This window comes from Scardinius erythrophthalmus (genome assembly GCF_964197995.2).
Source record: "Scardinius erythrophthalmus genome assembly, chromosome: 12".
NCBI lineage: Eukaryota > Metazoa > Chordata > Actinopteri > Cypriniformes > Leuciscidae > Scardinius > Scardinius erythrophthalmus.
Window position 1 is genome coordinate 5,129,498 of NC_138232.1, and position 26,575 is coordinate 5,156,072.

The 26,575-nt window shown below is 36.4% G+C and overlaps 1 protein-coding gene across 1 annotated transcript in view; it reads right to left on the bottom strand.

The window, feature by feature from the left end:
* angpt4 (angiopoietin 4) overlaps window positions 1-26,575 on the bottom strand; it is a 41,848-nt gene that overhangs the window by 13,671 nt on the left and 1,602 nt on the right. The window lies entirely within an intron of this gene.

A 26,575-nucleotide genomic window follows, 5' to 3' on the forward strand; every position in this document is an offset into this window, starting at 1 on the left:
AATTTCATAAATATTGATTTCATAAGTAACTTTTATAAGTACCACAAACATATTAAGCAACACAACTGTTTTCAACATTGATAATAAGAAATGTTTCTTGAGAACCAAATTAGCACATTAAAATTATATATATATATATATATATATACATATATACACACACCAAATTGTTTCAGAATGACAGAAATGACTACTTGATGTCTGTTTTATAACCTTTAAATTAAATGCTAATAAATTTAAAAACTAAAAATTACAAAGGATTATCATATTATATTGCATGATTTGATATATTATAAAGATTCGTACAGACTGCATCATTTCCAAAAAAATAAATTACAGCATAAAGTATTTACTCACAGCCTCTTATAATGGAAATAAGTAATTTTGTTTGACTGTTTTGTCATTTAGGTGATTTACAGTTCACCTATAAATAAAGAAAGAAAGTATATCGTTAAATTATTATTACATTATTAAATAATTGAATGAATAACGAATAATAAATGATACATTCCATCAATATCTGTTTTATAAGCAAAATAAACATCCTTCAGAATCCTTTTTCACCAACAGAATAAGAGACGCTACTCTCTTAGGTCAACATGAAGTTAAAATAAACTCTATATTTACTTTCTTAAACATGTTCCTGGCCTTATTGCATAAGATTCATCAGTGCACGTTATTTTAAAGAAAAAAACTGTTTGTCTTTGTAATCTTTCATCAAAATGTAATAACTTGCTCTGCCTCTGAAACAACTTTCCTTTTCGGGTGACGTCAAAGTCCTCGGCAATCACATTCAGGTCTGCCACCACTTTTCATGATGCAATCCATTCCCAATGGACAAAATAAAGTCTTATCATTAAGAAGTCAAATGTGTTGTGCAGGCTGGTTTCTGTTGTCTTTCTAAAACAAAGAACCAGTTTAACGCACAATCTCTACCACCAGAACATCTCAGAAAGTGAGAATGACAGCAACACAGAGAGATTAACCTTCTCATTAAACCAGTAGCAAAGCAAACATGTGAGCATGTAGATCTCTCCCTGCAGGACGTCTGCACCCCCACATCCACTAAATCTCCTCTAATCCTGACTCCGTCTCAAGGGTCCTCTGCCATCTCGGACCCCTCATCAAACTCACCAACCTACAAAACAATCAGCAGCTTCCTTACACCTTCCTTTCTTCTGATTCTGTTTAGTTTGGTTTTCAATCTTCTCTTGTTTCATCCCACATGGGTATTTCTATAGACACACTTACTCAGCAAAGCCTCCCAGCCAGGACACGAGCGACAGAATTTATTTATGGCTGGCTGGTGGAATGCAGTGGATTATTATAAGGTATTCATTTCCTAACGAGGATTATTGAGCATAACAGACAGGAGGATTCTCAAATCTCTTTCTAAACAGAGATGGAAATATGTTAAGAAAAATGTTTAGTTAAAACTAATGGACCATACAAATTTGCAGTAGTTCAAAAGATACTGTAGAAATGCTCAAAAGCCAAGATGTGGTTAAAAGTAAGAAATTTATATTTCTAAATAGGTTAGTTCAGCCAAAAAGGAAGATTTTCATCATCATTTACTCACTATGATGTATATTTCAAACCTTCCTTTCTTCTGTGGAACATGAAAGAAAATGATTTTAAGAAAGTTCACACTGCTCTTTACTCAATGCAAGTGAATGTCCACTTCAAAAAGTTAATGGCAAACTTCAAATTGCATCATAAAAACATCCATACACTCTTAGAAAAAAGGTCATATATTAGTACCTCAAATGTCCCTAATTGGTACCAAAAGTGTACATTTTAGTAGCGTCTCGGTTACGTATGTAACACTCGTTCCCTGAAGGAGGGAACGGGAGACGTTACGTCGACGTGACGTCGAACGTGAGCGACTGATAGGGAACTAAATGGTACATATTAGAACCTTTTTAGAGGGTAGCATTCCAGTAACAGCTTTTACGCCATTTTTTTTCTGAGGGTGTATGATGTGTGAACTATATTTCAGGTCTTCTGAAGTCATACGACAGCTTTGTGTGAGCAATAGACTGATATTTTTCAGTGAAAATTTAGCTTGACACTGTGGTCACCCTTCACTTTCACCAGTTGAACGTTGAGCAATAAATTTCTTCTTTTTTCGTGACATGTGGTTTTGGAACGACATGAGGGTGAGTAAATGATGACATAATTTTCATCAGAAGTGTCCCTTTCATGTAACTGTAACAGACTAAAACAACACAAATACACTGGAAAATTGCTGTCAATGTTTAGCCTTTTTAACACATTTGATTGCGTTCACTCATCAAACGATCTTGGAATCCGAGATTTACCATGTTTACACTACAAGAAAGCGGTCTGTAGTGCAGACAGCCTCATGAATTATAATGGGAATGTTCTAGTTTTATTGTGTCATGTTTCTTGCTGTCATTATAAACAGGGTTTAAGACTGTCAGAAATAACCAGTGTCATTCTGCATTCTGCATGTCAATCAGATTTTAGTCTGATCCTGTCAGGATTCGCTTGAACATCCACTACTACAGGCCTGAAAAGCCCAAAGATTGTTTTAATCTAAAAGACTTTATCCTTAAAGGGTTAGTTCACCCAAACATGAAAATTATCCCATCATTTACTCACCGTCAAGCCATTCTAGGTGTAGGCTTTATGACTTTCTTCTTTCAGCCAAACACATATATTATATATTATATTAAAAAATAGGTTCAAACAAATAGGGCTGGGCAGCAAACTCAAGCTCCTCCCACATTTCTCTTTGAAAATTCTCGTTTTAGACTTCTAATTTGTGACCGGTGTTTTGTTTTGTTCTGTCCTCCGGATTCCACATGTCTCGCATTCCGTGTTCGTCAATACGTCGGGTCAGAGGTTGCTCTTCCGCTGGAACTCGACTCGCGCATGGCCGTTACCGGAAGCCAGTGATTCGTTTATAAAGTTATAAATGGATATTTTTCTTATAAAACACATGCCTTGCTTCAGAAATCCCTTTAATAACCCCCTGGAGCCGTACGGATTACTTTTATGATGGATGGATGTGCTTTTTTGGGCTTTAAAAACTCAGGCTCTATTAACCCCCATTATAAAGCTTAGATGAGCCAGGATATTATTTAATATAACTCTGATTGTGCTTGGCTGAAAGAACCAAGTAATGTACACCTAGAATGGATTAATTATTTTTTGTGTGAAATAGCCCTTAAAGTTCTGTAAAAATGATCAAATATGGAAATACATTACTGACAGGTTTCTAATCACAGAGCTGCAAAGAAGTGTTGAGGCTGGTTACCAGGGTGTTGCTATGCAGTTTCTAGGCTGTTGCTTTAGCTAGATGATTGCATACTGGTCCAAGTCAAAAGAGTATGTGATATTGCTCGAGTGCCATCTTGAATGTATAGGTCTGCAAGATATTTTCATGCAGTTTATCATCTACCAGGCAAAAATACTGGACTAATGGTCACTTTCAAAAGAAACAAGAAGTCACACAAGTTGAGGAATCATTTACAAATGGTGCAGGATGAGTTACACAGTGAATTTTGCTTTATTAATTTTGGCAGAGGTTTTCAAAAAGGAAGAGCCTTTGTTCACCCTTAACTGTAGTGCATACTGTTCACTTTAGTGCTTTTAGGGGTCACCGCACCAGATTTGACAACAAATCATGTCAAATTAGGTCTGACAGTGTAGACGACCTGCAGAGGGAAACTGTTTTTCTTTGTGAGGGTGAACGGGAATGTGAATCTTGATTATTTTCATCTTTTATATAATAATAGTGATACTGATCTTCTGTATGCATTTTAGCAGGATATTCGGTGGAACACTGTATATAGAAACATTTTTGACAGGCCGTGTCGAGAAAAGTGCCGGTTCTGTCAAGGGTCCTTTTGGAATCTTTTCCATAAAATCTGTGTGGTCTATACAAGAAGGGTTTTCTGCCCTTATATATTAAAAAATGTCTGTTTTGACAAGCAGAAAACCCCAGATTCAAGCACAGGTGGTCAAGAGTCTGTCTTCAGCTGTGACGTTATTATATTTACTGTTAGCTACTTTTGCAATAGATATATTGTGCACAGTATGCAAATTTTCGGAATGCATAGACCTCATATACATACATACATATATACAGGCTACATTTAGTGTGGAATGCAGTGTTCACTTACACACACAGCACACTGTATACTGCCTACTGTAAAAAGTATGTAAAACTAAATGCAATATCCAATAAAAAAAATTATTTAATGAATCAAATTAATTTAATGAATAAATTAAAATCAAATAAATTGAATCCAATGATTTTAGCTTGTGGAATCTAGATATCACCTCGAAAATAAATATGGTTCCTTTGCATTTTAATAAAAAAAATAAAAGAAAATCGCAATAAGGTCTCATTTGTTAACATTAGTTAACTAACATGAACTAACAATGGAAATACATTTGTTACAATGTTTATTAATCTTTGTTAATGTTAGTTAATCAAAATCCAGCTGTTCATTGTTTGTTCATGTTAGTTAACAGTGCATTGACTAATGTTAACAAATACATTTGAGTTTAATTAGTAGATGTTGAAATTAACATTTATTAAGATGAATCAATGCTGTAGAAGTATCGTTCATTCTTAGTTCATAACTAAAGTAGTTTACTAATTTTAACTAATGAAACCTTATTGTGAAGTGTTCTCCTAAAAACTTTTGAAAGCCCAATCAAATAATGAGTCAAGAAAAAATATATTAAAATGGCTGATATCACTTCCAGTTCAATCAAAAGATGGAAAGAAGAATTGCACTGTGGGATACAGTATATTTTGCCAAATTTAATTAAGATACTCTATACATTTGCATACAGACACCATAAGATTGGTGTGTATATGCAATTGTTCAAAAATTACATCCAAAAGTTGGATCTAAAAATGCTAAATTATTTACAAGATGATAATTATAGGCCTTTCGCTGAATTAACTATAACTAAATCAGACCATGTGACAACAATTTACAGAAGCATATTAATAATACCATAATCATTATGCCAGTATTCCTTACTGGAACTTAGCTAACGTGTTTCTGTATTCATTACAAATAATACATGACACTTTCTAAGCTTTAATATCCGCCATTGCTTTAACATTGCTCAACATCCCATCCATAAAAAGTAATTAAATCCTGCACCATTGCGAAATCTTCACAAATACGACATCATTCTAAAAACATTTATTACATTTAAGCACTGTTTATAATTTACTGTTCATTGTCTGCAAACAAAGCCTGCTATGTTTTATTTGGGAAAAACTAATATTCCAGTTACAGAGCTTTTTTTCTCTTCCATTTATTAATATTCCGGGATACAGAGTTTTGAACATCCTTTTATGGATCTGATTTTGTAAATCTGTAGGTGTGAGAAATATGTCTCGGAAGAGGAGATATTTATACAGACCCCTGTGTGCTGCCTGGTTCAATTTTTATCATGTTATCTTTCTACTTTAAGACCCCAGCATGCCTCACTGCTCTCAAACATGACTGGACAAACGTGACCTTTCATGCCTTAGTGTGACATTGTGTGTTAAGACAGAAACTCAGGGTCAAAGAGCACAACAAATAACATGACTAACATGATTAGCATGACTAGATTTGAGCTCAATTTAGCAGGACTGCTTTAGTCACAAGGACATCCGGAGTTGAAGGTTTGTGTTAATACTTGGACCAAGTGAACTAAATTGTGGCTTGAACAAGGCCACAACGAGCAGAACCAGGGCTGACCCGCAGGGACTAATTCCTGCAACAATCCTCAAACACACCTCGCTTTTAAACTAAAAACAGATGAACAAAGTCTGTGCTGTTGAGCCTATACTCGCTCTTCACATTTTGCCTCTTCAGTAAAAAGGCATATTGATTTTTCCACACACTCACACCATACAAAAGCTAAATAATGTCACAAATGTCAGTCATTGATCATTTAAATTGATACAGACATGGCACGTGAATTCGGGTCTCATTCCTCATTCACTACTAAATGCATGTATCTGTGTGGAAACCCTTTACAGCATGTGAAGTTTTGTCTGAATTTAAAATAAAATGTAGGATCAACTCATATACTTCTGAATGCTAGTGACAAATTCAAACAAAAATTAATAGAGTAACTCGCTCTGAGATATGTTCAAAATTAAGCAAAAGGCTCGAAAAATGATTGTGTAGTTTAGGTCAAGGGGTTTCAATCTTTTAAATGCCATTGATACATTTAAAGGGCAGGACATAATTATTTTCATGTACAAAGACCATATTAGTAATATTCTAAACATGCGTATACTGGTATTTGGAAAATAGTTTCTACACACACAAAAAAGGTATTTTTTTGTACAGTAAATCCAATTGTATAGTAAAATTCCATCAAATTGAATTGAATAATCCTTTCAATATTTTTTATATTATGAATTAATTTGAATTTTAAATAAGTGTAAAAAACTAGAGCTTAATAAAACATTTTGTATTAATTGTTAATGAAACAAGGGAATGGACTGTTTAGTTTATGTGATTCGTATTAATAAATGTAAACATTTTAATATTTTTAAATTTATGAATACAAATCATATAAATGTGAAATGGTCCATTCTGGTCCATAGTCTTTTTTTCTTTTTTTTTTTTACAATTGATATTTGTAAATCTTAAAAACAGGCTGAAATATATTTTTTATGAGTGTTACATTATTATGTTTTTTCCTATACTCATTATATTTAGTTATGACTATATTGCTGTACTGTAGATGTATTAGTTATTTATATGTATTGTTGTTTATTTTTTAATCCATTTATTTATTTCTTTTCTTTTCTTTAGTTAATCTAAACTAAATAGTTATTGAATCATATTTTTGATTATTTGTTTTTATACTGTTTTTCTTTAGACCTTTCCACAGACCCCGTAGAACACCCATGTGGCCCCTGGGGGTCCCCGGACCCCTGGTTTAAACCTATTTAAAAGATGATTATTGTGTTTCAGTTGATTTTGAGGATGAATTTTCTCAGAGATCTTGCTCCCAATCTCCAAATTAGAGCACAGACTCCCTCACCTGAAATAATTCAGCATGCACCTGTTGTGACAACTGAAATTGCATATAATTAAGAACACTTGTATGCAATTATTAGTGAGTGAGACCCAATGAATTGAGCAGATTTGCATTTGGAGTACATCCCATTTCCCAGGTTTACGGTCACATACTTTTCTCTTTATGCCACATATGCAATCCACTTCAGAGTCCATAAGGTCTGTTACTGGAGAGGTATCAGCCAATGTTACTCAGAGATGTCGGAAAAACATCTTAATTAGATGGACGGGAATCTTTGCTAACAGGATTCTTTTTGGAATTTCTATTATCCAAATCCTAAAGGATCTGAATGAGATTGAATCCTCTAGAATCAAATAAATCCTATTGTTCTTGTATCTTAACTTATGATATGATATAGATTCGATTCTGAAGAAACACACACTGAATGTGTGCAGTCACTGTGAATAAAAACGTATGCCAAATGCTAATGCACTACCATTCAATATTTTCTTTTAAAGAACTTAAAGGAACTCACCGACTTTTTGGGACTTTAGCTTATTCACCAAATCCCCCAGAGTTAGATAAGTCCATACATACGCTTCTCATCTCCGTGCATGCCGTAACTGTCTGATGCACCCACCGCTAGCCTAGCTTAGCACAAAGACTGGAGGTAAATGGCTCCAGCTAGCATACTGCTCCTCTCAGAAGGCGAAGCACTGCTACTTCGCTCAGAGCTGGAGTAAATCACTCAGCAGAAGTAGCAGTGCTTCGCCCTCTGTGAATATAGTTCCCAGTATGTATACGGTTAGAAGATGGCTGTGTGTCATGTGACCTTGTTATTCGTACACGCTGTTACTATACAAATCACAACATGTAAATAGGAAAATGTTGGCGTTATTTTGTCACTTATTGGGAGCAGTATGCTAGCTGGAGCCATTTACCTCCAGTCTTAGTGCTAAGCTAGGCTAGCGGTGGGTGCGTCAGACAGAGTTACGGCACGCACAGAGATGAGAAGCGTATGTACGGACTTATCTAACTCTGGGGGATACGGTGAATAAAGTCCCAAAAAGTTGTTGTGTTCCTTTAATACTTTTTTTCCGCAAAGACACATTAAAATTGATCAAATGTGACAGTAAACACTTAAAAATAAATGCTGTTTTATCTTTCTATTTCTATTCTATTCATCAAAAAATCCTGAAGAAAATATATCAAAGCTTCCACAAAACTATTAAGCAGCACAACTGTTTTAAACATTGATAATAAATCAGAAATGTTTCTTGAGCAGCAAATCAGCATATTAGAATTATTTCTGAAGAATCATGTGACACTGAAGATGCACACTCAAATACATTCAAATAGAAAATTGTTGTTTTAACTTGTAATAATATTTCACAATTTTTGATCAAATCAATGTCATCATTTACACAAGCTAACTTGTGCTAACTTGAAGCTAACTTTTAAAATCCTAAAAGATTGTTTTTTAATGTTTTACAGGGGTATTTTATCCTATTTACAATGGAATACTCCTATTGGGAACTATGTGTCCTAAATGACCTAGTTTTGTTATGTGCTACATTGAAATTCAACAAGACAGATCCCTTTAGGATTGGTTCCAAATTATGATAGAAATTCCAATAGGCATCTTTGACTAGATCTTTTCAAAAGGGTCTCAGAGTGTCAGTTTATTGTAAATGGGGAATTAACAGTGCATAAGAATGACTGTGTTGACGGTCGGGCTGTGTGTGGTGGCATTGAGCCACTAATCCATTATGACAGTGTGCTGTGACGGGACAGGAATGTGCACATAGGAAACAGACTGGACAGGAATATTTCTAGCTTGTCCTTCTGACAGCTAAATATGCTCAGTTCATTTGTGAACAGTATTAACATACTCTCAAAATCATGTGATGATGTGACAACAAGTTGTTTCCTCAGACAGCAATTAGATACTCATTTGTCATTAACAATGCACCGTATGTATGGATTTTGATTCACATTCATCACACTGGCAGCGTCCAGAGAGAGGCCGGATACTCAGAAAAGGAAAGAGTGGGATGTTATGTGTCCCTCAATGGCTAAAAGGGTTTGGCTTAATGTCAAAGGGGAACCCTGTTGAGTTTGTGTGTGTGTGTATGTTCATATACATATGTGTGGAGTCTGGAAAATCTCCAATTTTCCCTTTACCAATTCCACAAACAGAAAACACAGAGAGGCTTTTAAAGAACACAAAGATCCTGCCTCTATTCTCCAGTACTGAATGCTCCAAAAATAGCCCCGGGTCTGAGAACATCCTATTGCTAATTCAATCAGCATGGCTACAGAGAGCCGCCCCACTGTCACAGCCACTGGAGACTTCGACAACACTGACGTTTGCACAGATTCTTCCCACTGACACATACTCGACCTGAGACTATGATGACTGAACAATATTTCCAAATTGATACTGTATAAAGAGGCGGGCTAGTTGTCACATGGAGACGGACAAACTAGGCCTATAGGTTTTAAATCAAAAGTCTAATTGCATGAATTATTTTTTATTTTTACGGTTAGTAAAGTTTTGAGTAATTGAGTACATATTTGTCACATGCCTGTCCTGTCTCGTGTAGCACATGTGGTGTTTGTGTTCCTGTCTCTGTTTGTTTTGACCTCACCCTCCTTGTTATCTCATTATTGGTTTCATTTTTCCCACCTGTTGTTCCCTCATCACCTGCCTGATTTGTCCCTTTTATAAGTTCCTTTGTGTTTGCAGTCTTTGTCGGATCGTTGTCTTGTTTACGTCTCCCGCTCTCCTGTGAAACCCCGGTATGTGTTGTTTTTGAAGTTGTTGTTTTGTTTGATATCATGTTTTCCCCCTTGTGGGTTTTTGTTTCATTTTATGTTTCTTTTATTTAATAAATCATTCTTTCTGCACTTGAGTCCTCTCCCTTAGTTTTCTTTAGTTAACGTGACAATATTACACACAATATCTGCAGTTATTTTGTCTGTTTTTGCTCTGCCTACACTAATAGTTTCAAATAAACCTGAATCGTTACACATCTATAAGCAACAAACAGAAGCGGCACTCTGTTCCTGAATCATTTTGAACGAATCAGTTGAAAGAATGATTCAATGACTTACTCATGAAGTGAGTCAGTCACAGAATAAAGCTGTGTTCGAAATTGCCCCCATTCACTATTTTCTACACTACTCCACTAATATAGTTGACTTGAAGCAGTGAATAAAAAAGAGTGAGTGAATTCGGACACTGAGTGCGCTGGGAAGCCTGCCGCTTTTGTGCTTGCTCTTTACTAATCATCTGAAATTTAGTAAACTGTCCGCTCCTGTAGTAGTGAAAAGATTTATCTTGAACTCTGTTGTGGAAACTGGCATGTATAAATCCTAATTAAACATTTTAAAGCAACACTAAGGAGCTTTTCCTCTTCGGTCGTCCTACAGGTTGGAAGCGGAATTGTCCATTACCGCTGTCGTAAATCATTTCTCCGCCCGCAGCCGACTGTCGCACGCACACTCGCTGTTTATCCAGCGCTGGCTTTGGAATGAAGGATGTCCACAGACAAGGTAGAGTATGATTTCATGAAAGTATGATGTGTTGCAACATCAGAAACGAAGAAAAACTAAATAATGACTATTGTAACGCTTGCCGTAAAGCAAGTAAAATTTGTAGTTTTCTTATGTCTCATTCGAACTACAGAAACGCGACCCGGTTTGGCAAACTTGCATAGTGTGGTTATATCAGATATAGGGCTGCAAAGCGAATCCAGAAGTGCTTTTCACCCTGTTACGACTTGATGAACCACTGATACGATTTTGGAAACATTATTTTAAGGTAAAAAATGTTCAGAGTGTTGCATTAATAATCAATTAAAAAATAATGTATACCTTATATTACACTGTACCCACATTGGACCAGCGGTTTGGAAACTGGATGGATGATTCAGCTGTGGGCGACATCTTCTGGCGAAATTCATTCGGCACGACCCTCACTCGTTATTGTGGTGCATTATGGGATTGAATGAGTGTACTCGATAACAGCCACTATGGTTTCAGACACCACTACAAAAATAGTGCCCTATTTAAGGATATAGGGGGCGATTTCTGGCACAGCCTAAATGCGCTTTGAATATTGAAATTTATTTTTGATGTATGATGAGTCACTGAAAAAGAATCCCCACCACACAGATTATATGATATATGTTGTGGAAGATGATGTAGCTTATAAAAAGCTATATTTTTTTCTTTTCACATTTCCTACCCCCTAAAGCGAAATTGTTCCCTCTCGGATTAAACGCCAGAATCACCTTCCGTCTTTGGACTATAATTCATAAATAAGCCAAAAAAGTGCTTGTGTTAAGCCAAATTTACGATTACATGGATTTGGTTATGGCTTTATTATCTGTAAACCCATCACAGATGGTGAGGCTTTAAAGATTATGGAAAGCAAATGCAAAATCCAGAGTTGTGCTAAAAGATGTGAAATATACGATTTCCCTGTCAAAGTTAATGTGTATTTTACAACACAGTCTGATAATGCGATCTGCCAAGGAGACCTTTAGGGAAGAAAGCAATCCATCATACTCACTAGAAAACAAGAAAGGGAAATAGAGGATATCATATCATGTCATATTTTACACTTTTATTGTATAGTCACCATTTCTGGTAATGCAATCAGATAAGGTTGGAAACAATCTGCAACTGGCAGTACAGATAACATCAACAGAATTATTTATATCCGAGAACCGCTGATTTGAATGAATCATTATTCATTAACTGTATATACATCAACTGATTCATTGAAACGATTCATTAAGAAATTGGACTGTGGCAGTGGATTATAATGCAATAAATTTTGTTAATGCTTGTTATCAGACTGTTGAGCAATTGTTTCTGTTATATTCAGGGAAACGTGTATTTTCAGTTTACGGTTGTTTGTGTAATGTTATTGAAATATTACTGTTTGAATCATTAAAGTTAGTTACTATTGATGAGAACTTGTTACTATAGATGTTCAGCTAAACAAATGAAGCTCTGTTTGTGCAAAAGCCGACTTCGCATCATCATGAGCCCACAAATTGGACCAGAGTTACTTTAGTTTTATTTATATTGTAGTTTTTAATGATCTAATGTATTAGCTTCTATTTTTCATTTTTAAATTAAAATTTTATTGGAGTTTAATTTGTAGTATTTATTTATTATTTATTTATTTCAGTTTAGTTTTTCTTAATTGTAGTGCTTCAGCTTAAAGTTATTTCAGTTAGATGCCAGGGCAATATTTCACATTTTTATTTAGTTATATTAATTCATGCAATGGGCACATATTCAAACTAACATTTATATATCTCCCACACTTTGGGAAATGATTGCAAAATATGTGCTGTCCGTTTAACACATTAATTTACTGGAATTATTTAACAAAAAAACAAAAAACAAAAAAAAAATACAATTAATCACATCTTCAGATCTGAACATAAATTATCTGACCATCTGACTATGGAAAATGGATCGCTTGATTCATGTTTAGTGATATGAAAATAAAACAAACAATAGTTTGACATTTAAAAGCTACTTTTCATCTATTTCATGCCAGAATAATGCCTCTAAACATTTCTCGCATTTCTTATCAAATAATGATATGATTTAATACAATTATTTAATGGCAGTGGCTATTCACAGTGAAAATAGCACCATTATCTTATCAATATGCTATTTACACTAAGAGAAAATACCGATAGATTCTGTAACAAATAGCAGTATTTTCTTTGCAATAAGTGTCAACAGTAATTAGATGCTATTATAAATAGTGGCAGATACTATTTGCACCTCAGTATTGTACATTAAACAGTGTGAAATAACATCTAAATGATGGTATTTATTAAAAAATTGGAACAATAAAGCACTCCCTACACCTACCCGTAACCGATAAACACTTTATTATTAAACACGCAGGAGACTTTATTTCCACTTTTCACATATTTTCTTCATTTTTATTGAAAATAAATGCCTTTCCGATCTGATATGTGATGGGAAAAGAGAGTAAAGCAAGTTCTGCAAAAGACAGACATTAGATTAATTTAATCAGCATATCATGTAATTCTATTCAAATTTTTAATGCTATAAACAAGCCACTCCAAAAACTACTGCTTAATTTGTATTTTCTAATCTTGGGCCTATGATTACTCTGAGGTGGAAGGGTTAAGACTATATTTGATTGAGCCAGACTCTACCATCAATTATGATTATCAAAGTAAATGCTCATCTGGAAGACAACCGTGTTTTCTTTGCAATTCAGATGGAGCTGCAGCCAATCAGAGAGTGTCTGTTGACCCTGTGGCAGACGGGAGTGCAGCTGTGCAGGAGAACTGTGGTTCCTCTTTCTCCGAGCTAACATCAACAAACAAACGCTGGGCTAATGCTCAGGGCCGAGGAACATCCACACGGACGACACGAGACTGAAGGCCGATGGGTAAATGGCTGAGAAATGTGCGTCATTTGGTCTAAACATCTAGACCAACTGGATTTATTCAAGGATGGAATTGGAGAGATAAAAGGATCAACAGTTATCTTATATAATGGTAGCTTGAAGCTAATGTTTTGACATTTTGATATTTTTTAAACTGATTCCTGAATCGAAACAAGTTAGGCTTTTATTTTAGAGTGGCACACACAAACCATCTAATATATCACAAAACATCACAGGATTTATCAGATCCAATACTTATTAAGTTTGTGCTTTTTGCTGTGCTGATTTCCCTCTAACTGTGATAAAAAAACTAATATAATTTAATATATATATATATATATATATATATATATATATATATATATATAAGTATATATGTTTTCCAGTATAATTACAGTTTTTCTCAGTCGCTTTGGTGCATTTCTCACATCACTATTTACATTTGCACAACAGTTAGTTCAACCTCCACAACATTTAGTCATTTGTGCACATCATAGTAGCAGTTTCTCATTCCTTCCAACAAATTGCAAATGCTTTTGGACATGCATCAAATGCTTTCATACAACTCTCTGCTGTTTTATAACATTATCATTTGCTTATGTCATGTCAGTCAAAATGAACTATACTTGTTGATGCTGAATAGTCATTCCATATAAAACTAATAGTCCTTATTTCATTGCTTGAGTCATTACATACAAAAATGTTGAACTAGTTGTCAAAATCTGTCATAAAAAAAAATAAAAAAATCGTGAAAAAGTCTCCTAAATTGAACAATTTGCAATTGAGCAAGAGATGATATTCGCTGTGATGTCGATTAAATTATGTGACCAGACAGAGAGGAACGTCTGGATGTGCATGAATGATTACAGTCCTATGTATGTTGTATGTTCAGTTCCAATACAGTATATAGGCCTACTGCAATATTGTTTACAGTTGTGCACAGCTTTACCCAAAGGGAGTTTATGTTTGTTGTAAATAATGGTGTATTTTTTCTTTTGCACAATGCTGTGAACAAATTAGAATTGCAAAGAGCATATGCAGTAAAAATGTGAAACATACATATATTCAGTGTCTTGTACTCAGTTACCTCATAAATACAGTAATGTGTAACTTTACTGTATTTTTTCAAATGGCTGTGCAAATAGTATTTAGTGCTGTATTGAGCATTTTCAGGTAGTGTCACCAAGATCTGACTTTTATCATTGGAAAACATTTACAGAGTAAACTGTCATAATGAAAACATGACTAAGCCATTTGACTATCTTGTCCATAAACGATGGTGTCAGGACTTTTTATTTTGATGACACTGACACTTTCATTGACATAAATACTTGCTTTTGAGGAATGGGCTATCCATTTTGAGCAAGTGACACGCTTTTGCAGGTTATCAACTAGGTTTTGCAGTTTGTACTAATTGTTTTGAGAACTGCATTAACTGTTGTGCAAATGTAAATAGTGTTATGAGAAATGCACCAAAGCGACCGAGAAAAACTGTAAATCATTCATTTCAAGGTTTAAAGTAGATTTTGATTTCCAGATTTTCAGTTTGGTCTTGTACGTTTGCAATATATGTAACCAAATATATGACATCAAAATGTACTGCGGATGGATGGACGGATGAATGGATAGATGGAAAGAGAGACAGACAGACAGACAGACAGACAGACAGACAGACAGACAGACAGACAGACAGACAGACAGACAGACAGACAGACAGACAGACAGACAGATAGATAGATAGATAGATAGATAGATAGATAGATAGATAGATAGATAGATAGATAGATAGATAGATAGATAGATAGATAGATAGATAGATAGATAGATAGATAGATAGATAGATAGATAGATAGATAGATAGATAGATAGAAAAGCCATCTACACATTTGTTTATTAATGATTTGCAGCCATGGAAACGCATGAGCTTTTTTTTTTTACTATATTTGGAGAAAGTAATGGTATAAGAGTCCCATCTGTAGCATCTCTTGTAAAAGCATCAATTTTATTCCATATAATGGATTATTGCAATTGTGTAATGTGCCGTTGGAAATTCTGGCTGAACTTGCCCAAACTGAAATTTTATACGAAAGTCGTTCACATCGACAAGAAAAAAAAAACAGAATTGCAACAAGACCGTGTAAAAGAACAGAGCTGAAAATCAGCACAAGGAAAAGCACAACAGATGGTCCTGTACTTGAGGTTTTCTTTTTTTTTTTGTGCTCGTTGAGGGTTGCAACACTAATGGGTTCTCAAGTGGGGACAGAATAGGTTGAAAGCATCTATTTCCATGTGATCTCCATGTTTGACCCTAAAACAGGATGCACATTTATTATCTTGTGCTTTTGTTAGTATTAGTATGCCTTTTTAGGTTTTTAAAGGAAAATGAGGAAGACGGTTATCACAGTTTTAGTCTACTGCATATGCAGTGGTGGTGGGGGTAAATTGCTGCTACCAGTTAGTATGAGTTGACTTAGAAAAAATGCCTTTGATCAACCCAAGACAAAACCCTGTGCCACATAAGAACAAACAGCAAACCACAAGACTCTAATCACTCATCTGTAATCTGCAGAACTCAACTGAAAGAAGACCGATGAGCCACCGGTCTGGAATTAGAGTCAGCTATAGTTCCAGGTGTGGGATGGAAATTGGTTTTTGAGGTTCAGTCTTACTGGAAAGCCTTTAACTTTAACAGGTTAAAATGAAAGAATGCATTAGTTCTAATTCACAACATGTTACTACTTTTAATGTAGTGTCAGGCTTTTTTACATTGCTTGTACATCTTAAGCCAGCCGTACACTGAGCGAGTTTAGACACTTGGGAGCTTGTGAGCCTTTGCACACGTTACAAGTTCTCCTGATAAAAAAATCACCTGCGAGCTTGTACAACAGCATAAATCTAGTGTTACCAACCAAAACTGCAAAAATAGGGTTGTTTTTTAGCTTTTACACGAGTAGCGTGATGTTGAATCTAGATGCATGCACAAGAGCTAAGAATGAGAAGTGCTGACTCAAGAACCCATAACCTCATGTCTCAGGACACTTGCAATGCTAGACAAAGAACATGCTTACTTCAACAATGTTTGCTTTTGGTCCCTTATCATTACTGAGACAAACTCCAGGATATAAGCGTGCATTAGGGCCTAAGATTATGATATTATAGCATGATTTTGTAATTAAATCACATAGCAAAATCAATGCGATACCACATTTATCAAAGTATGTTGAGGAAATAATTGCTGTATGTTCTAATTATCACTGTACCATGGTTTTGCCTTCAAAATGTAATAGAATATAATCGATTAAGAAGATGTTTTAGAAGATTAACAGGCCAAAAGATGATTTATAGTTTAAACATGAGTTTTTTATTTGATGTTTTGCATTTGTTGTGCAAAAGGGGAATAGTAAAGATACATTCAAGGACTGACAAATGGAATTCTTTTGGCCAAGCCAAGAACTGTTTTCCACTTATGCTGTTGTTTGCTTCCATATTCCATAATTGAGCCTAAAATCCTATTTTGAGACAGGAGACTCGCACTAGTTCAAACCACACACAAACTTACAAATGCAACACAAAACACATTTAGCATTACCTTATCATTAGAACACGTTTATCACAGTTGTTAAAATTGTACTTTTTGAAAGTAACACGTTACTTTTAGAATTGTCATCATAAAACCATGAGTTACTTTTTTGAATAACATGCTATTTGTCCTGTTTACTTACAGACAATTGAACCCTGTGGAAGCTCAAAATAAAAAAAGTTAATTGTGACCTTTTTTTAATTGTTTCACGTCTCATAATTGCAAGTTTATTTCTTGTAAATGTCACGATATTTTCCAGTGTTACTGTTATGATAAAAATACTATAACAACTGCATAGCAACTCCCTATGAATCACAAGCAAACACCACTCACAATTTCATAGAAGCTGCAAACATCTACTTAGTTACTTCAATTAGGGAGCAAAAGCAATCTAAGGTTTCCAATCATAGCAGCATGTCACTGATACTGACAGCTGAATGTGTTCAGTAGATGGACTGCATACAATGCCACTGCCAAAGCGGCTGTAAAGTTAAAGTTCAGCGCTATCAGCGAGGCTGTTGTCGCTCTGTAGGAGTTCTGGCTCCAGGGGAGATCTCTTAATGTTGACTGATGTCAATGAAAGCAACACAAGCGAGCCCACGTCCAGCTCTTCTCCAAGCCCGGCATCTCTCTTTGCTCTCAAAGACACTTCCCCAAGAATGATAAACACGAGCACAATGTTTGTTTAACAAAGCGAAGCCTTCTGCTGTGATCTGAGCCAAACTCAATATACGAGCATGCATAAACAGAGACGACATTTATAAGAGACAAGAACACACACATTTAACACATCACTCCCGTTGTGCGTATTATCCAAACTCAATGTCTTGCTGTGCCACTGGACTTCTGCAGAGATCTAGAACGTTTAGAGTTTAAAGAGGATATTAAAATACTTATATGCAATTTGAAGGCGTTTGGCTTGAGGAATCATTCAGAGCTGTCAAAAATGTTCATAGATTTTTACAGCAGACTCGAGTGAACCGTACAACTAATCGAAAATGCCATTAAAATCAGTCTGGACTAAAAGTTAGGTCACAATCAATGCAACAATCAGACTCCCTAACATATTTGTGAGTCTCCCGCATTGGGTAAGACTTTCATTTCGAGCTCCGAGAACATTCTTCGCAGGATAATGTGTGCTGAGTGAGCGTTTGATGTGTACGGCTCAGATTCGGCACGTTGATAGAGGGAGTAATCACCAGTCCAGCCCTCGCTCGACTCCCAAGGAAGCCCAGCAACCGTGTTTTACGGGATCATTAAAGACAGTGCCCAGACATTATAAACTCAGCAGGATTTGTGTTTTCCCATCCTCTCCTCCAGCGATCCTTCACTCCGACAATCTCTCTCAGTTCTCCATAGAGGAATGAAGTGCACAATAGGCCAGAGAACCAAAAAAAAAAAACATTAGCCAAGACGCTGGAGGCTTGTTAATGTGGTGTTGCATTAGGAGGAACAGCACGTACTAAAACCAGTCACATGCTGAGAAGTTTTACTGTTGTTGTCTTCTTTTAGTATTTACTTTCTAACTTTCATTTTCTAAGTGGCTCTTTTTACAAAGTAATAATTGAGCCACCTTTGCTCAAACAGTTTAAAGTACATTTGGCTCTAAATGTTGTTTTTTCAGCGTCCTTGGAAAAGAGCATTGATTGCAGTGTGATGAATGCACAGCCATTGCCAAATTGCAGGTTTTGTTTCAGTTCTGAGGCCTGCTGACCATTGGCATCGTGTTGTATTGCCAATAATTAGGCAATCATCATAATTATTATTGCTCAAACTTATGGTTATGGATTTGAACAAACCCCTAACAATAAGTATTAAACTTTGGTGCGTACTTGTCCTGCACAATTTGCACTACAGACATGAATGATACCTCAAATCATGCAGCTCATTGAGGAGAGTTGGGATTTAAGCATTTGCTTTAAGCATGAAGCTATATAGTAATATTGTAAAATATTATTACAATTTTATATTTTAAAATGTAATTTATTCCTGTGATGCAAAGCTGAATTTTTCAGCATCATTACCCCCGTCTTCAGGGTCACATGATCCTTCAGAAATCATTCTAGTATGCTGATTTGCTGCTCAATAAACATTTCTTATTATTAACAAAAATGTACTTTATCAATTTAATGCATCCTTACTGAAATAAAGTACTAATTTCAGTAGTATATTAATTAATTTTTTCTCCTCCAACGAAAATATTTCTATACAAAGCAGCAGAAGAAAGCGTCTTAGCAACACACAACAGTGTGACGTTGCTAAAAGAAGAATCCGTGTTTTTGAATGAATTAGTTGGGTCTCTCATGGGCTTAAAATGGCTGCCTTCAGAGGATGCATTCAAGTCAAGTCAAGTCAAGTTTATTTATATAGCGCTTTTCACAACACAGGTTGTATCAAAGCAGCTTCACAGTAATAAATTAGAACAATACATCAATGTTTGTTTCTAGTGGAACGTCTACGTTTGGTAATGCTGATCAATAGTATCGTTGATTGATTAATTCAATTAAATATCCCCAAATATCCCCAACTGAGCAAGCCAAAGGCAACAGTGGCAAGGAACCGAAAAACTCCATCAGGTGACCTAATGGAGAAAAAAAAACCTTGGGAGAACCCGGGCTCAGTCGGGGGCCAGTTCTCCTCTGGCGTTTATGAACTAGAGGTCGGATTTAACTGTAGGATTAAAAGTATTATATGAATGCCTGGCTGAAGAGATGCGTCTTTAATCTAGTTTTAAACTGGGAGAGCGAGTCTGAGCAACGAACAGTATCCGGAAGACTATTCCAGAGTTTTGGTGCTAAATGTGAAAATGCTCTCCCTCCTTTGGTGGACCTAGATATCCTAGGTATGACCAAAAGCCTCGAATTTAGTGACCTTAAAGAGCGCGATGGATTATAGGGCGATAGAAGATCCGTTAAATAGACTGGAGCTAAGCCGTTTAGGGCTTTATAAGTCAGTAGCAATACCTTGTAATTAATACGGGACTTTATAGGTAACCAATGTAGAGATGATAAAAATCGGTGTTATATGATCATATTTTCTTAATCTAGTTAGAACTCTAGCGGCAGCATTTTGGACTAACTGTAGCTTGTTTATTGAGGATGCAGGACAACCGGCTAATAACGCATTACAGTAATCTAGTCTCGAGGTCATGAATGCATGAACTAACTTTTCTGCATCAGAAACTGATAGCATATTACGTATCTTAGCAATGTTTCTAAGGTGGAAAAAGGCTGTTCTTGTAACATATGAAATATGATTTTCAAAAGACAGGTTGCAGTCTAATATAACACCCAGGTCTTTTACTGTAGAGGATGAAGTAACAGGACATCCTACTATGTTAAAGTTGTATTGTGAGAGGTTTTGTGGGTGGTTTTTTGAACCGATAAGTAGTACCTCTGTCTTGTCTGGATTTAATAAAAGAAAATTATGCGTCATCCAATCTTTTATATCTTTAACACACTCTGTCAATTTGGATAATTTAGCGTTTTCATCTGGCCGTGATGAAATATAGATTTGAGTGTCATCAGCATAACAATGGAAACTAATTCCATGTTTCCTTATAATATTTCCAAGTGGCATCATATATATTGAGAATAATAGAGGGCCTAACACAGATCCCTGCGGCACTCCATAGTTTACTGGAGTTATGATAGATTTTTCTCCATTTAAATAAACAAAATGGTAGCGGTCAGATAAATACGATCTAAACCAGCTTAATGCTTGTCCTTGAACACCAGTATAATTTTGTAGTCGATCTAAGAGTATTGCATGATCTATAGTATCGAACGCAGCACTAAGATCAAGTAAAACTAATATTGAGATACAGCCTTGGTCAGAAGCTAAAAGTAAATCATTTGTGATTTTAACGAGCGCAGTTTCAGTGCTATGATGCGGCCTGAACCCAGACTGAAACTTTTCATAGGTGTCATTTTCTTGTAAGAAAGAGCCCAGTTGAGCGGACACAACTTTTTCTAGTATTTTAGACATAAAAGGTAGATTTGAAATGGGTCTATAATTTACTAGATTATTCGGATCTAATTGTGGTTTCTTAATGAGAGGTTTTATAACTGCCAGTTTAAATGTTTTTGGAACATAACCTAAAGATAAAGACGAGTTAATAATATTGAGGAGAGGCTCTTCCACTACAGGTAACACTTCTTTCAATAGTTTAGTTGGTATAGGATCTAGTAAACATGTTGTTGTTTTAGATGAAGTAAAAAGTTTATTTAACTCTTTTTGTTCTATAGTTGTAAAGCACTGTAATTTTTCTTGCGGGGTGATAATTGAGGCTGAATTATAAGGCGCGATTGAGGATTGAACGTTTACAATTGTGGTTCTGATGTTTTCTATTTTCTCAGTGAAGAACTTCATGAAATCATTACTACTAAACTGTAATGGAATATTTTGTTCAGGAGACATCTGTTTATTTGTTAGTCTCGCCACTGTGTTAAATAAGAACTTAGGATTGTTATGGTTGTTTTCTATTAGTTTGCGTAGATGCTCAGCCCTGGCCGCTTTTAGGGCCTTTTTATAACGTGACATACTGTCTTTCCATGCGATTCTAAAGACCTCTAAGTTGGTTTGTTTCCATTTACGCTCTAAATTACAGGTTTCTCTCTTTAGAACACGCGTAGTATTGTTGTACCATGGTGCTTTACTTTTCTCTCTGACCTTTTTTAATCTAATGGGCGCAACAATATCCAATGATCCAGAGAGAATGGTGCTCATAGTGCTAGTTAATTCCTCAAGTTCATCTGTTTGTTTGGGTTCACTGAGCAGCTGAGACAGATCCGATAAGCTGTTTGAAAAATTATCTATGGTGGATGGAAGGATTGTTCTGCCTAATCGATAACGCGGCGCAGCATGATATATTACAGGAGTACGTAATATGCAAGTTACCATGAAATGGTCAGTGACATCGTCACTTTGTGGAATGATATCTATATCGGTTGGATCGGTTCCATGTGATATAATTAAATCGAGTGTATGATTAAATCGATGAGTCGGTCCGGTAATGTTTTGCTTGACCCCAAAGGAGTTTAATAAATCAGTAAACGCAGCCCCTAACGCATCATTTTGATTATCTACATGGATATTAAAGTCTCCAACAATTAATGCTTTATCGAAGTTAACTAATAGGTCTGAGAGAAAATCTGCAAACTCTTTTAGGAAATCAGCGTAAGGCCCAGGCGGTCTATATACGGTAGCCAAGGCTAGAGATAATAGGGATGTTTTTCGAACATCTAAGAGCGTAACATTTAGTACAAGTACTTCAAATGAAATAAACTTATAACCCGTTTTCTGAGTAACATTGAGAAAATCTCTATAGATTGTTGCAACACCGCCGCCACGACCATTCAGACGGGGCTCGTGCTTATAGGAGTATCCTGATGGAGTAGACTCATTTAAACCGAAATAATCATTTGGTTTAAGCCAGGTTTCAGTAAGGCAAAGTACATCGAAGCTATTATCTGTGACTATTTCATTTACAATAACTGCCTTAGGTGTGAGTGATCTAATGTTTAGAAGACCTAGCTTTAAAAATTGTTTTTGATTACCAATAGCAACATTTTCTGGTTTAATAACAATTAGATTTTTTCTAGATCCTGCAGTAGATTTATGATTTGATCTCACTAAACGAGGAATAGACACAGTTTCTATGCAATGTTCTACACTATTTATATCAGTTAAATTGGTGCAGCAGAGACTATGATTTGGACTTTTGGTTACTAGTCAAAAGGTATTTAACATTTTGGAGATGTTATCTGACAGAAGATCCGATCCGAATCTGCTTGGGTGTAAGCCATCAGCACGGTAAAGCCTAGGACGCTCCCAAAACAGATTCCAATTATTTACAAAGAGAAGTTTCTGCTCATTGCACCATGACATTAACCATTCATTAAGCGCAAATAATCTACTAAACTTTTCATGACCTAGTCGGTACGTGGGAAGCGGTCCTGACACAATAATCGTTATATCAGGCGATGTGCTGCGTACCGTATCGATCAGATTCCTGAAGTCTTTCTTCAGAACCTCCGTCTGGCGCAGTCTGATGTCGGCCCCTCCCGCGTGCAGGACAACAGTTCCGACGCGCTCGTTCAAAATCTCGGGAACGTGAGCAGCGATTTCAGAAACACGAGCACCAGGAAAGCAGTGACTATGCACCTTACTTTTATTTAACGTAACGTGTACGTGTCGAACGATGGAATCGCCGATGATCACAGCATCGCGTTCTGTTTCGCGAAGAGGGGAGAAGCGGTTTTGTGTGGATATCTCGAAAACCGGGAGGGTCGGAGAGAGTTTTCTTGGTCTAGACCTGGCTTGCGTCTTCCGCTGCGGAAAAATCCAGGCTTCGTGATGGCATATTGGAGCCGGAGTGAACGAGACCATGGCTGATCGCGACCTCGACGTTCGGGACCGATGTTGAGGAACGCACGGAGTAGACGAGGTCGGAGTCAGCGGGTTAGTAACGTTAATCTCTGATTTGTGTGCCTCGGCACGTGATGTTTCAAGAGCTAACCGCCGGTCTATCAGCTCGGCTTTTCTTGCTAAAAGGTCGTGGATCTGTTTCTCAACAGCTTCCAGCTCAGACTGCACCGTGTGCAGCTCAAATGTGTCCTCACCTGCACCAAAAGGTAGACTACTTACATTTGATATATTCGCCATTTTAACAGATGGACAGTAAGTTAAGTTAGCAACGACGCTACCAGTGGTGCTATCAATATTAATACTAATTTATGGCTTAAGTCTTGGATATAATCCGTCTTTTCAGTGGTACGGGTGTAGAGTAGACGCACGATAGGCGAAAAAATGTTTGTTTGTAAATGAGTGCGGAGAAGACGTGTTCAGCCGTGATCCACGGACGTAACCTATAAGAGTATCCAGCGTTGGATCACTAGGCTTGAGACGCGTCTGCTCAACAATCCGCGTTATAACTATGAGGTGAGGAAAAGTAGAAAATGTTCGTTGTAAGTGAGTTTAAAGAGAAATCAAGAATTATAAATCAATCGATGGAGCTCCAAAGACAACAACGCGCTCAGACGCGACGCATTCGCATATCTAGGTAGAAAGGCATCAAGGCACTTCCGAATCCAATGTTAGCTAAGCTTCACTTCCCGTCTCCTGAGATACCTTCATCTGATTGATTTTTAAAGGCAGCATGTATCCTTCGCTTCATATCCTTCAAGCTAAATAAATAAAGATGGAGTCTGAAAGTTGCGGTTGGTGGTCAGTTTGTGTGTAGACGTACATTTTTTACCAATGTTTTCCACTTCTGATGTAATTTCCAGCGAGAAATTACATTTAGTCATTTAGCAGACACTTTTGTCCAAAGCGACTTACAGTTTAGGACTAAATTAAGCGAGTCATCGTGAAGAGGCAAAAACAACGCAAGAAGTGCTCAAAATACGAAGTTCAGGCATTGTTCAGAGTAGCATAAGCCCGATAAGGGAGGATTAAAGGAAAAAGAAAGATATCTTTTTTTTTTTATTACTAGTATAGTTATTAAATATTTGCTTAGTTATCACCAAAGCTCGCTCTATTTGCTGTAGATCATTCAACCGTTACGCTGTCTGAAATCAGTTTCGTGAGGTACCTTTTTGCACAAACGCTGCCTACAAAGTCATTGCCTGATAAGGCAGAAAGGCAACAAATCAGCTTGTCGCCACCTACTGGTATAGCGATGTAACATGCAGAAAAAGTCACTCCAAAATCTCCACCCCTAATGCACGGAATTAGATAAAATAAACAAGTGCATATGATTTAAAAAAAGTTGTTATACGAAGAAGTTTTTCTCAGCTTCACATTAACAATTTCTTTTACAACTTTTTTTCTTCTTCTATACCAATCAAAGCATTAAGCCAAAACGTTGTGAATTGAAGTTGAGAAGGTTCTTTTCTTGTTATTCTGCATCCAGTGAGGCTCCCACTCACAGGGGTCTGGGGTTTTGCCATATCTCAAGCTGCTCTAAATGGGACGTACTATCGCTAATCCCTTGGCCTTTGAAGAACTCTTTTCCAGGGAGATCTTTGGTCCACGGCCATTACACAAAAAATAAGCAAAGACTTCAAATGGCTCCTCATGCTTTCCATATACTCCTATAGTCTATATACCACCCCTCCCCTCTCCTTCTAGTTAATGGAGTCAAATACATGGCATGTCTCCCATTGCTTGTGAATGCAGTTATCAGGTAAGGGGTGAGCAGCAAGAGCAATCTAAGAGAGCATATCCGTTTAGTTTCGGTCATTTGCCTGTAAACTAAACACTCCTCCTCCATAAACATTTTGCCCAATTATACAGCCAGAGCAACACATGTACCAGGCCCTCAAAGGATTTTAATAAGCTTGCAGAATACCTAACACTCAAGTCTGCACATTGAGGGGCCTGTTTAAATAGATAGTTTACAAAGACTTTCAAGTATTCATATTTACATGTGTGCACATTTCTATATTCAAATTTAAGTTATATACAGTGGGGGTCAAAAATCTTCTTTTGCACATTTCTGTTTGAATACTTTTCTCCATTACATATTACAGTGAAAAATTAACATGAATTTCACAGCTTTCATAATTATCTACATTTTTCTGCTTAATGTGGTCACTTACTTTTGGACCTCACTGTGTGTAAATGCATAATTTGCAAATTTGGTTATAATTTTTATACTCGCATCTTGAGAGAATTAAAAGAGAGCTTTATTGAGCTGATTATAAAGGCCTGCTTTTAAGCATTTCATGCTCCTTGTTATTTACCACCAATTTAATTCATAAAGGCTTGAAAGCAATGAAAGCAGCAAGTGTTTATAATTAAATGACTCTTATCGCAATCTGACCTCTTCTTAAACAGAGTCAAGGGTCGCGTCTCTTTCCTGTAGAGGTGCAAGCTGTCTTCCTTTGAGCCGTATTGATTGTCAACTTGGGTGGTGGACTGAACACATAGACACAGATGCAAAACATGCACACACTTGGCAAACTTTCACTCTACATCGCAGCACTTCATCTATTCATTAGCTCAATTAATGTCACTGAGCAAAGTTCCCTTGAAGTGCCAATCAAGACTTGCATTCTTCACATTTGAATGGAGTAATACATCATCGCCAGTCACTTATGCAGATCAAATGCTTCTCTGATTTTGTCATCTGGCTCCTGTTTAATTGCCACTTCTCTATTATTAGCGAAATGAGTGTTTCATCTATTTATTCAGATGTGAAAGTTCTTGCAAGCTCACTTTGATGTTTGAAATGGTGCTTAGTCAATGCACTTAGCTGAAATTACAAATAAGAGTTCTGTTAATGGAAATCACACATGACAGTTCCAAAAGCAATGGAGGTCTTGGAATCAAATGGCTGAGTCGCTTTCAGCAGGTTGTGTTTTTGGAAACGGCACAGTATTGAGTATTCAAGCAGATCTTTCTTTCCATTCTATTTTGATAAATGTATTTGCATCGCTCAGCTTCTCAAACCAACTCAGCCAACATCTACATCTGGCCATTTGGCCAGCATCTGCACCCTAACAGTTCACCCA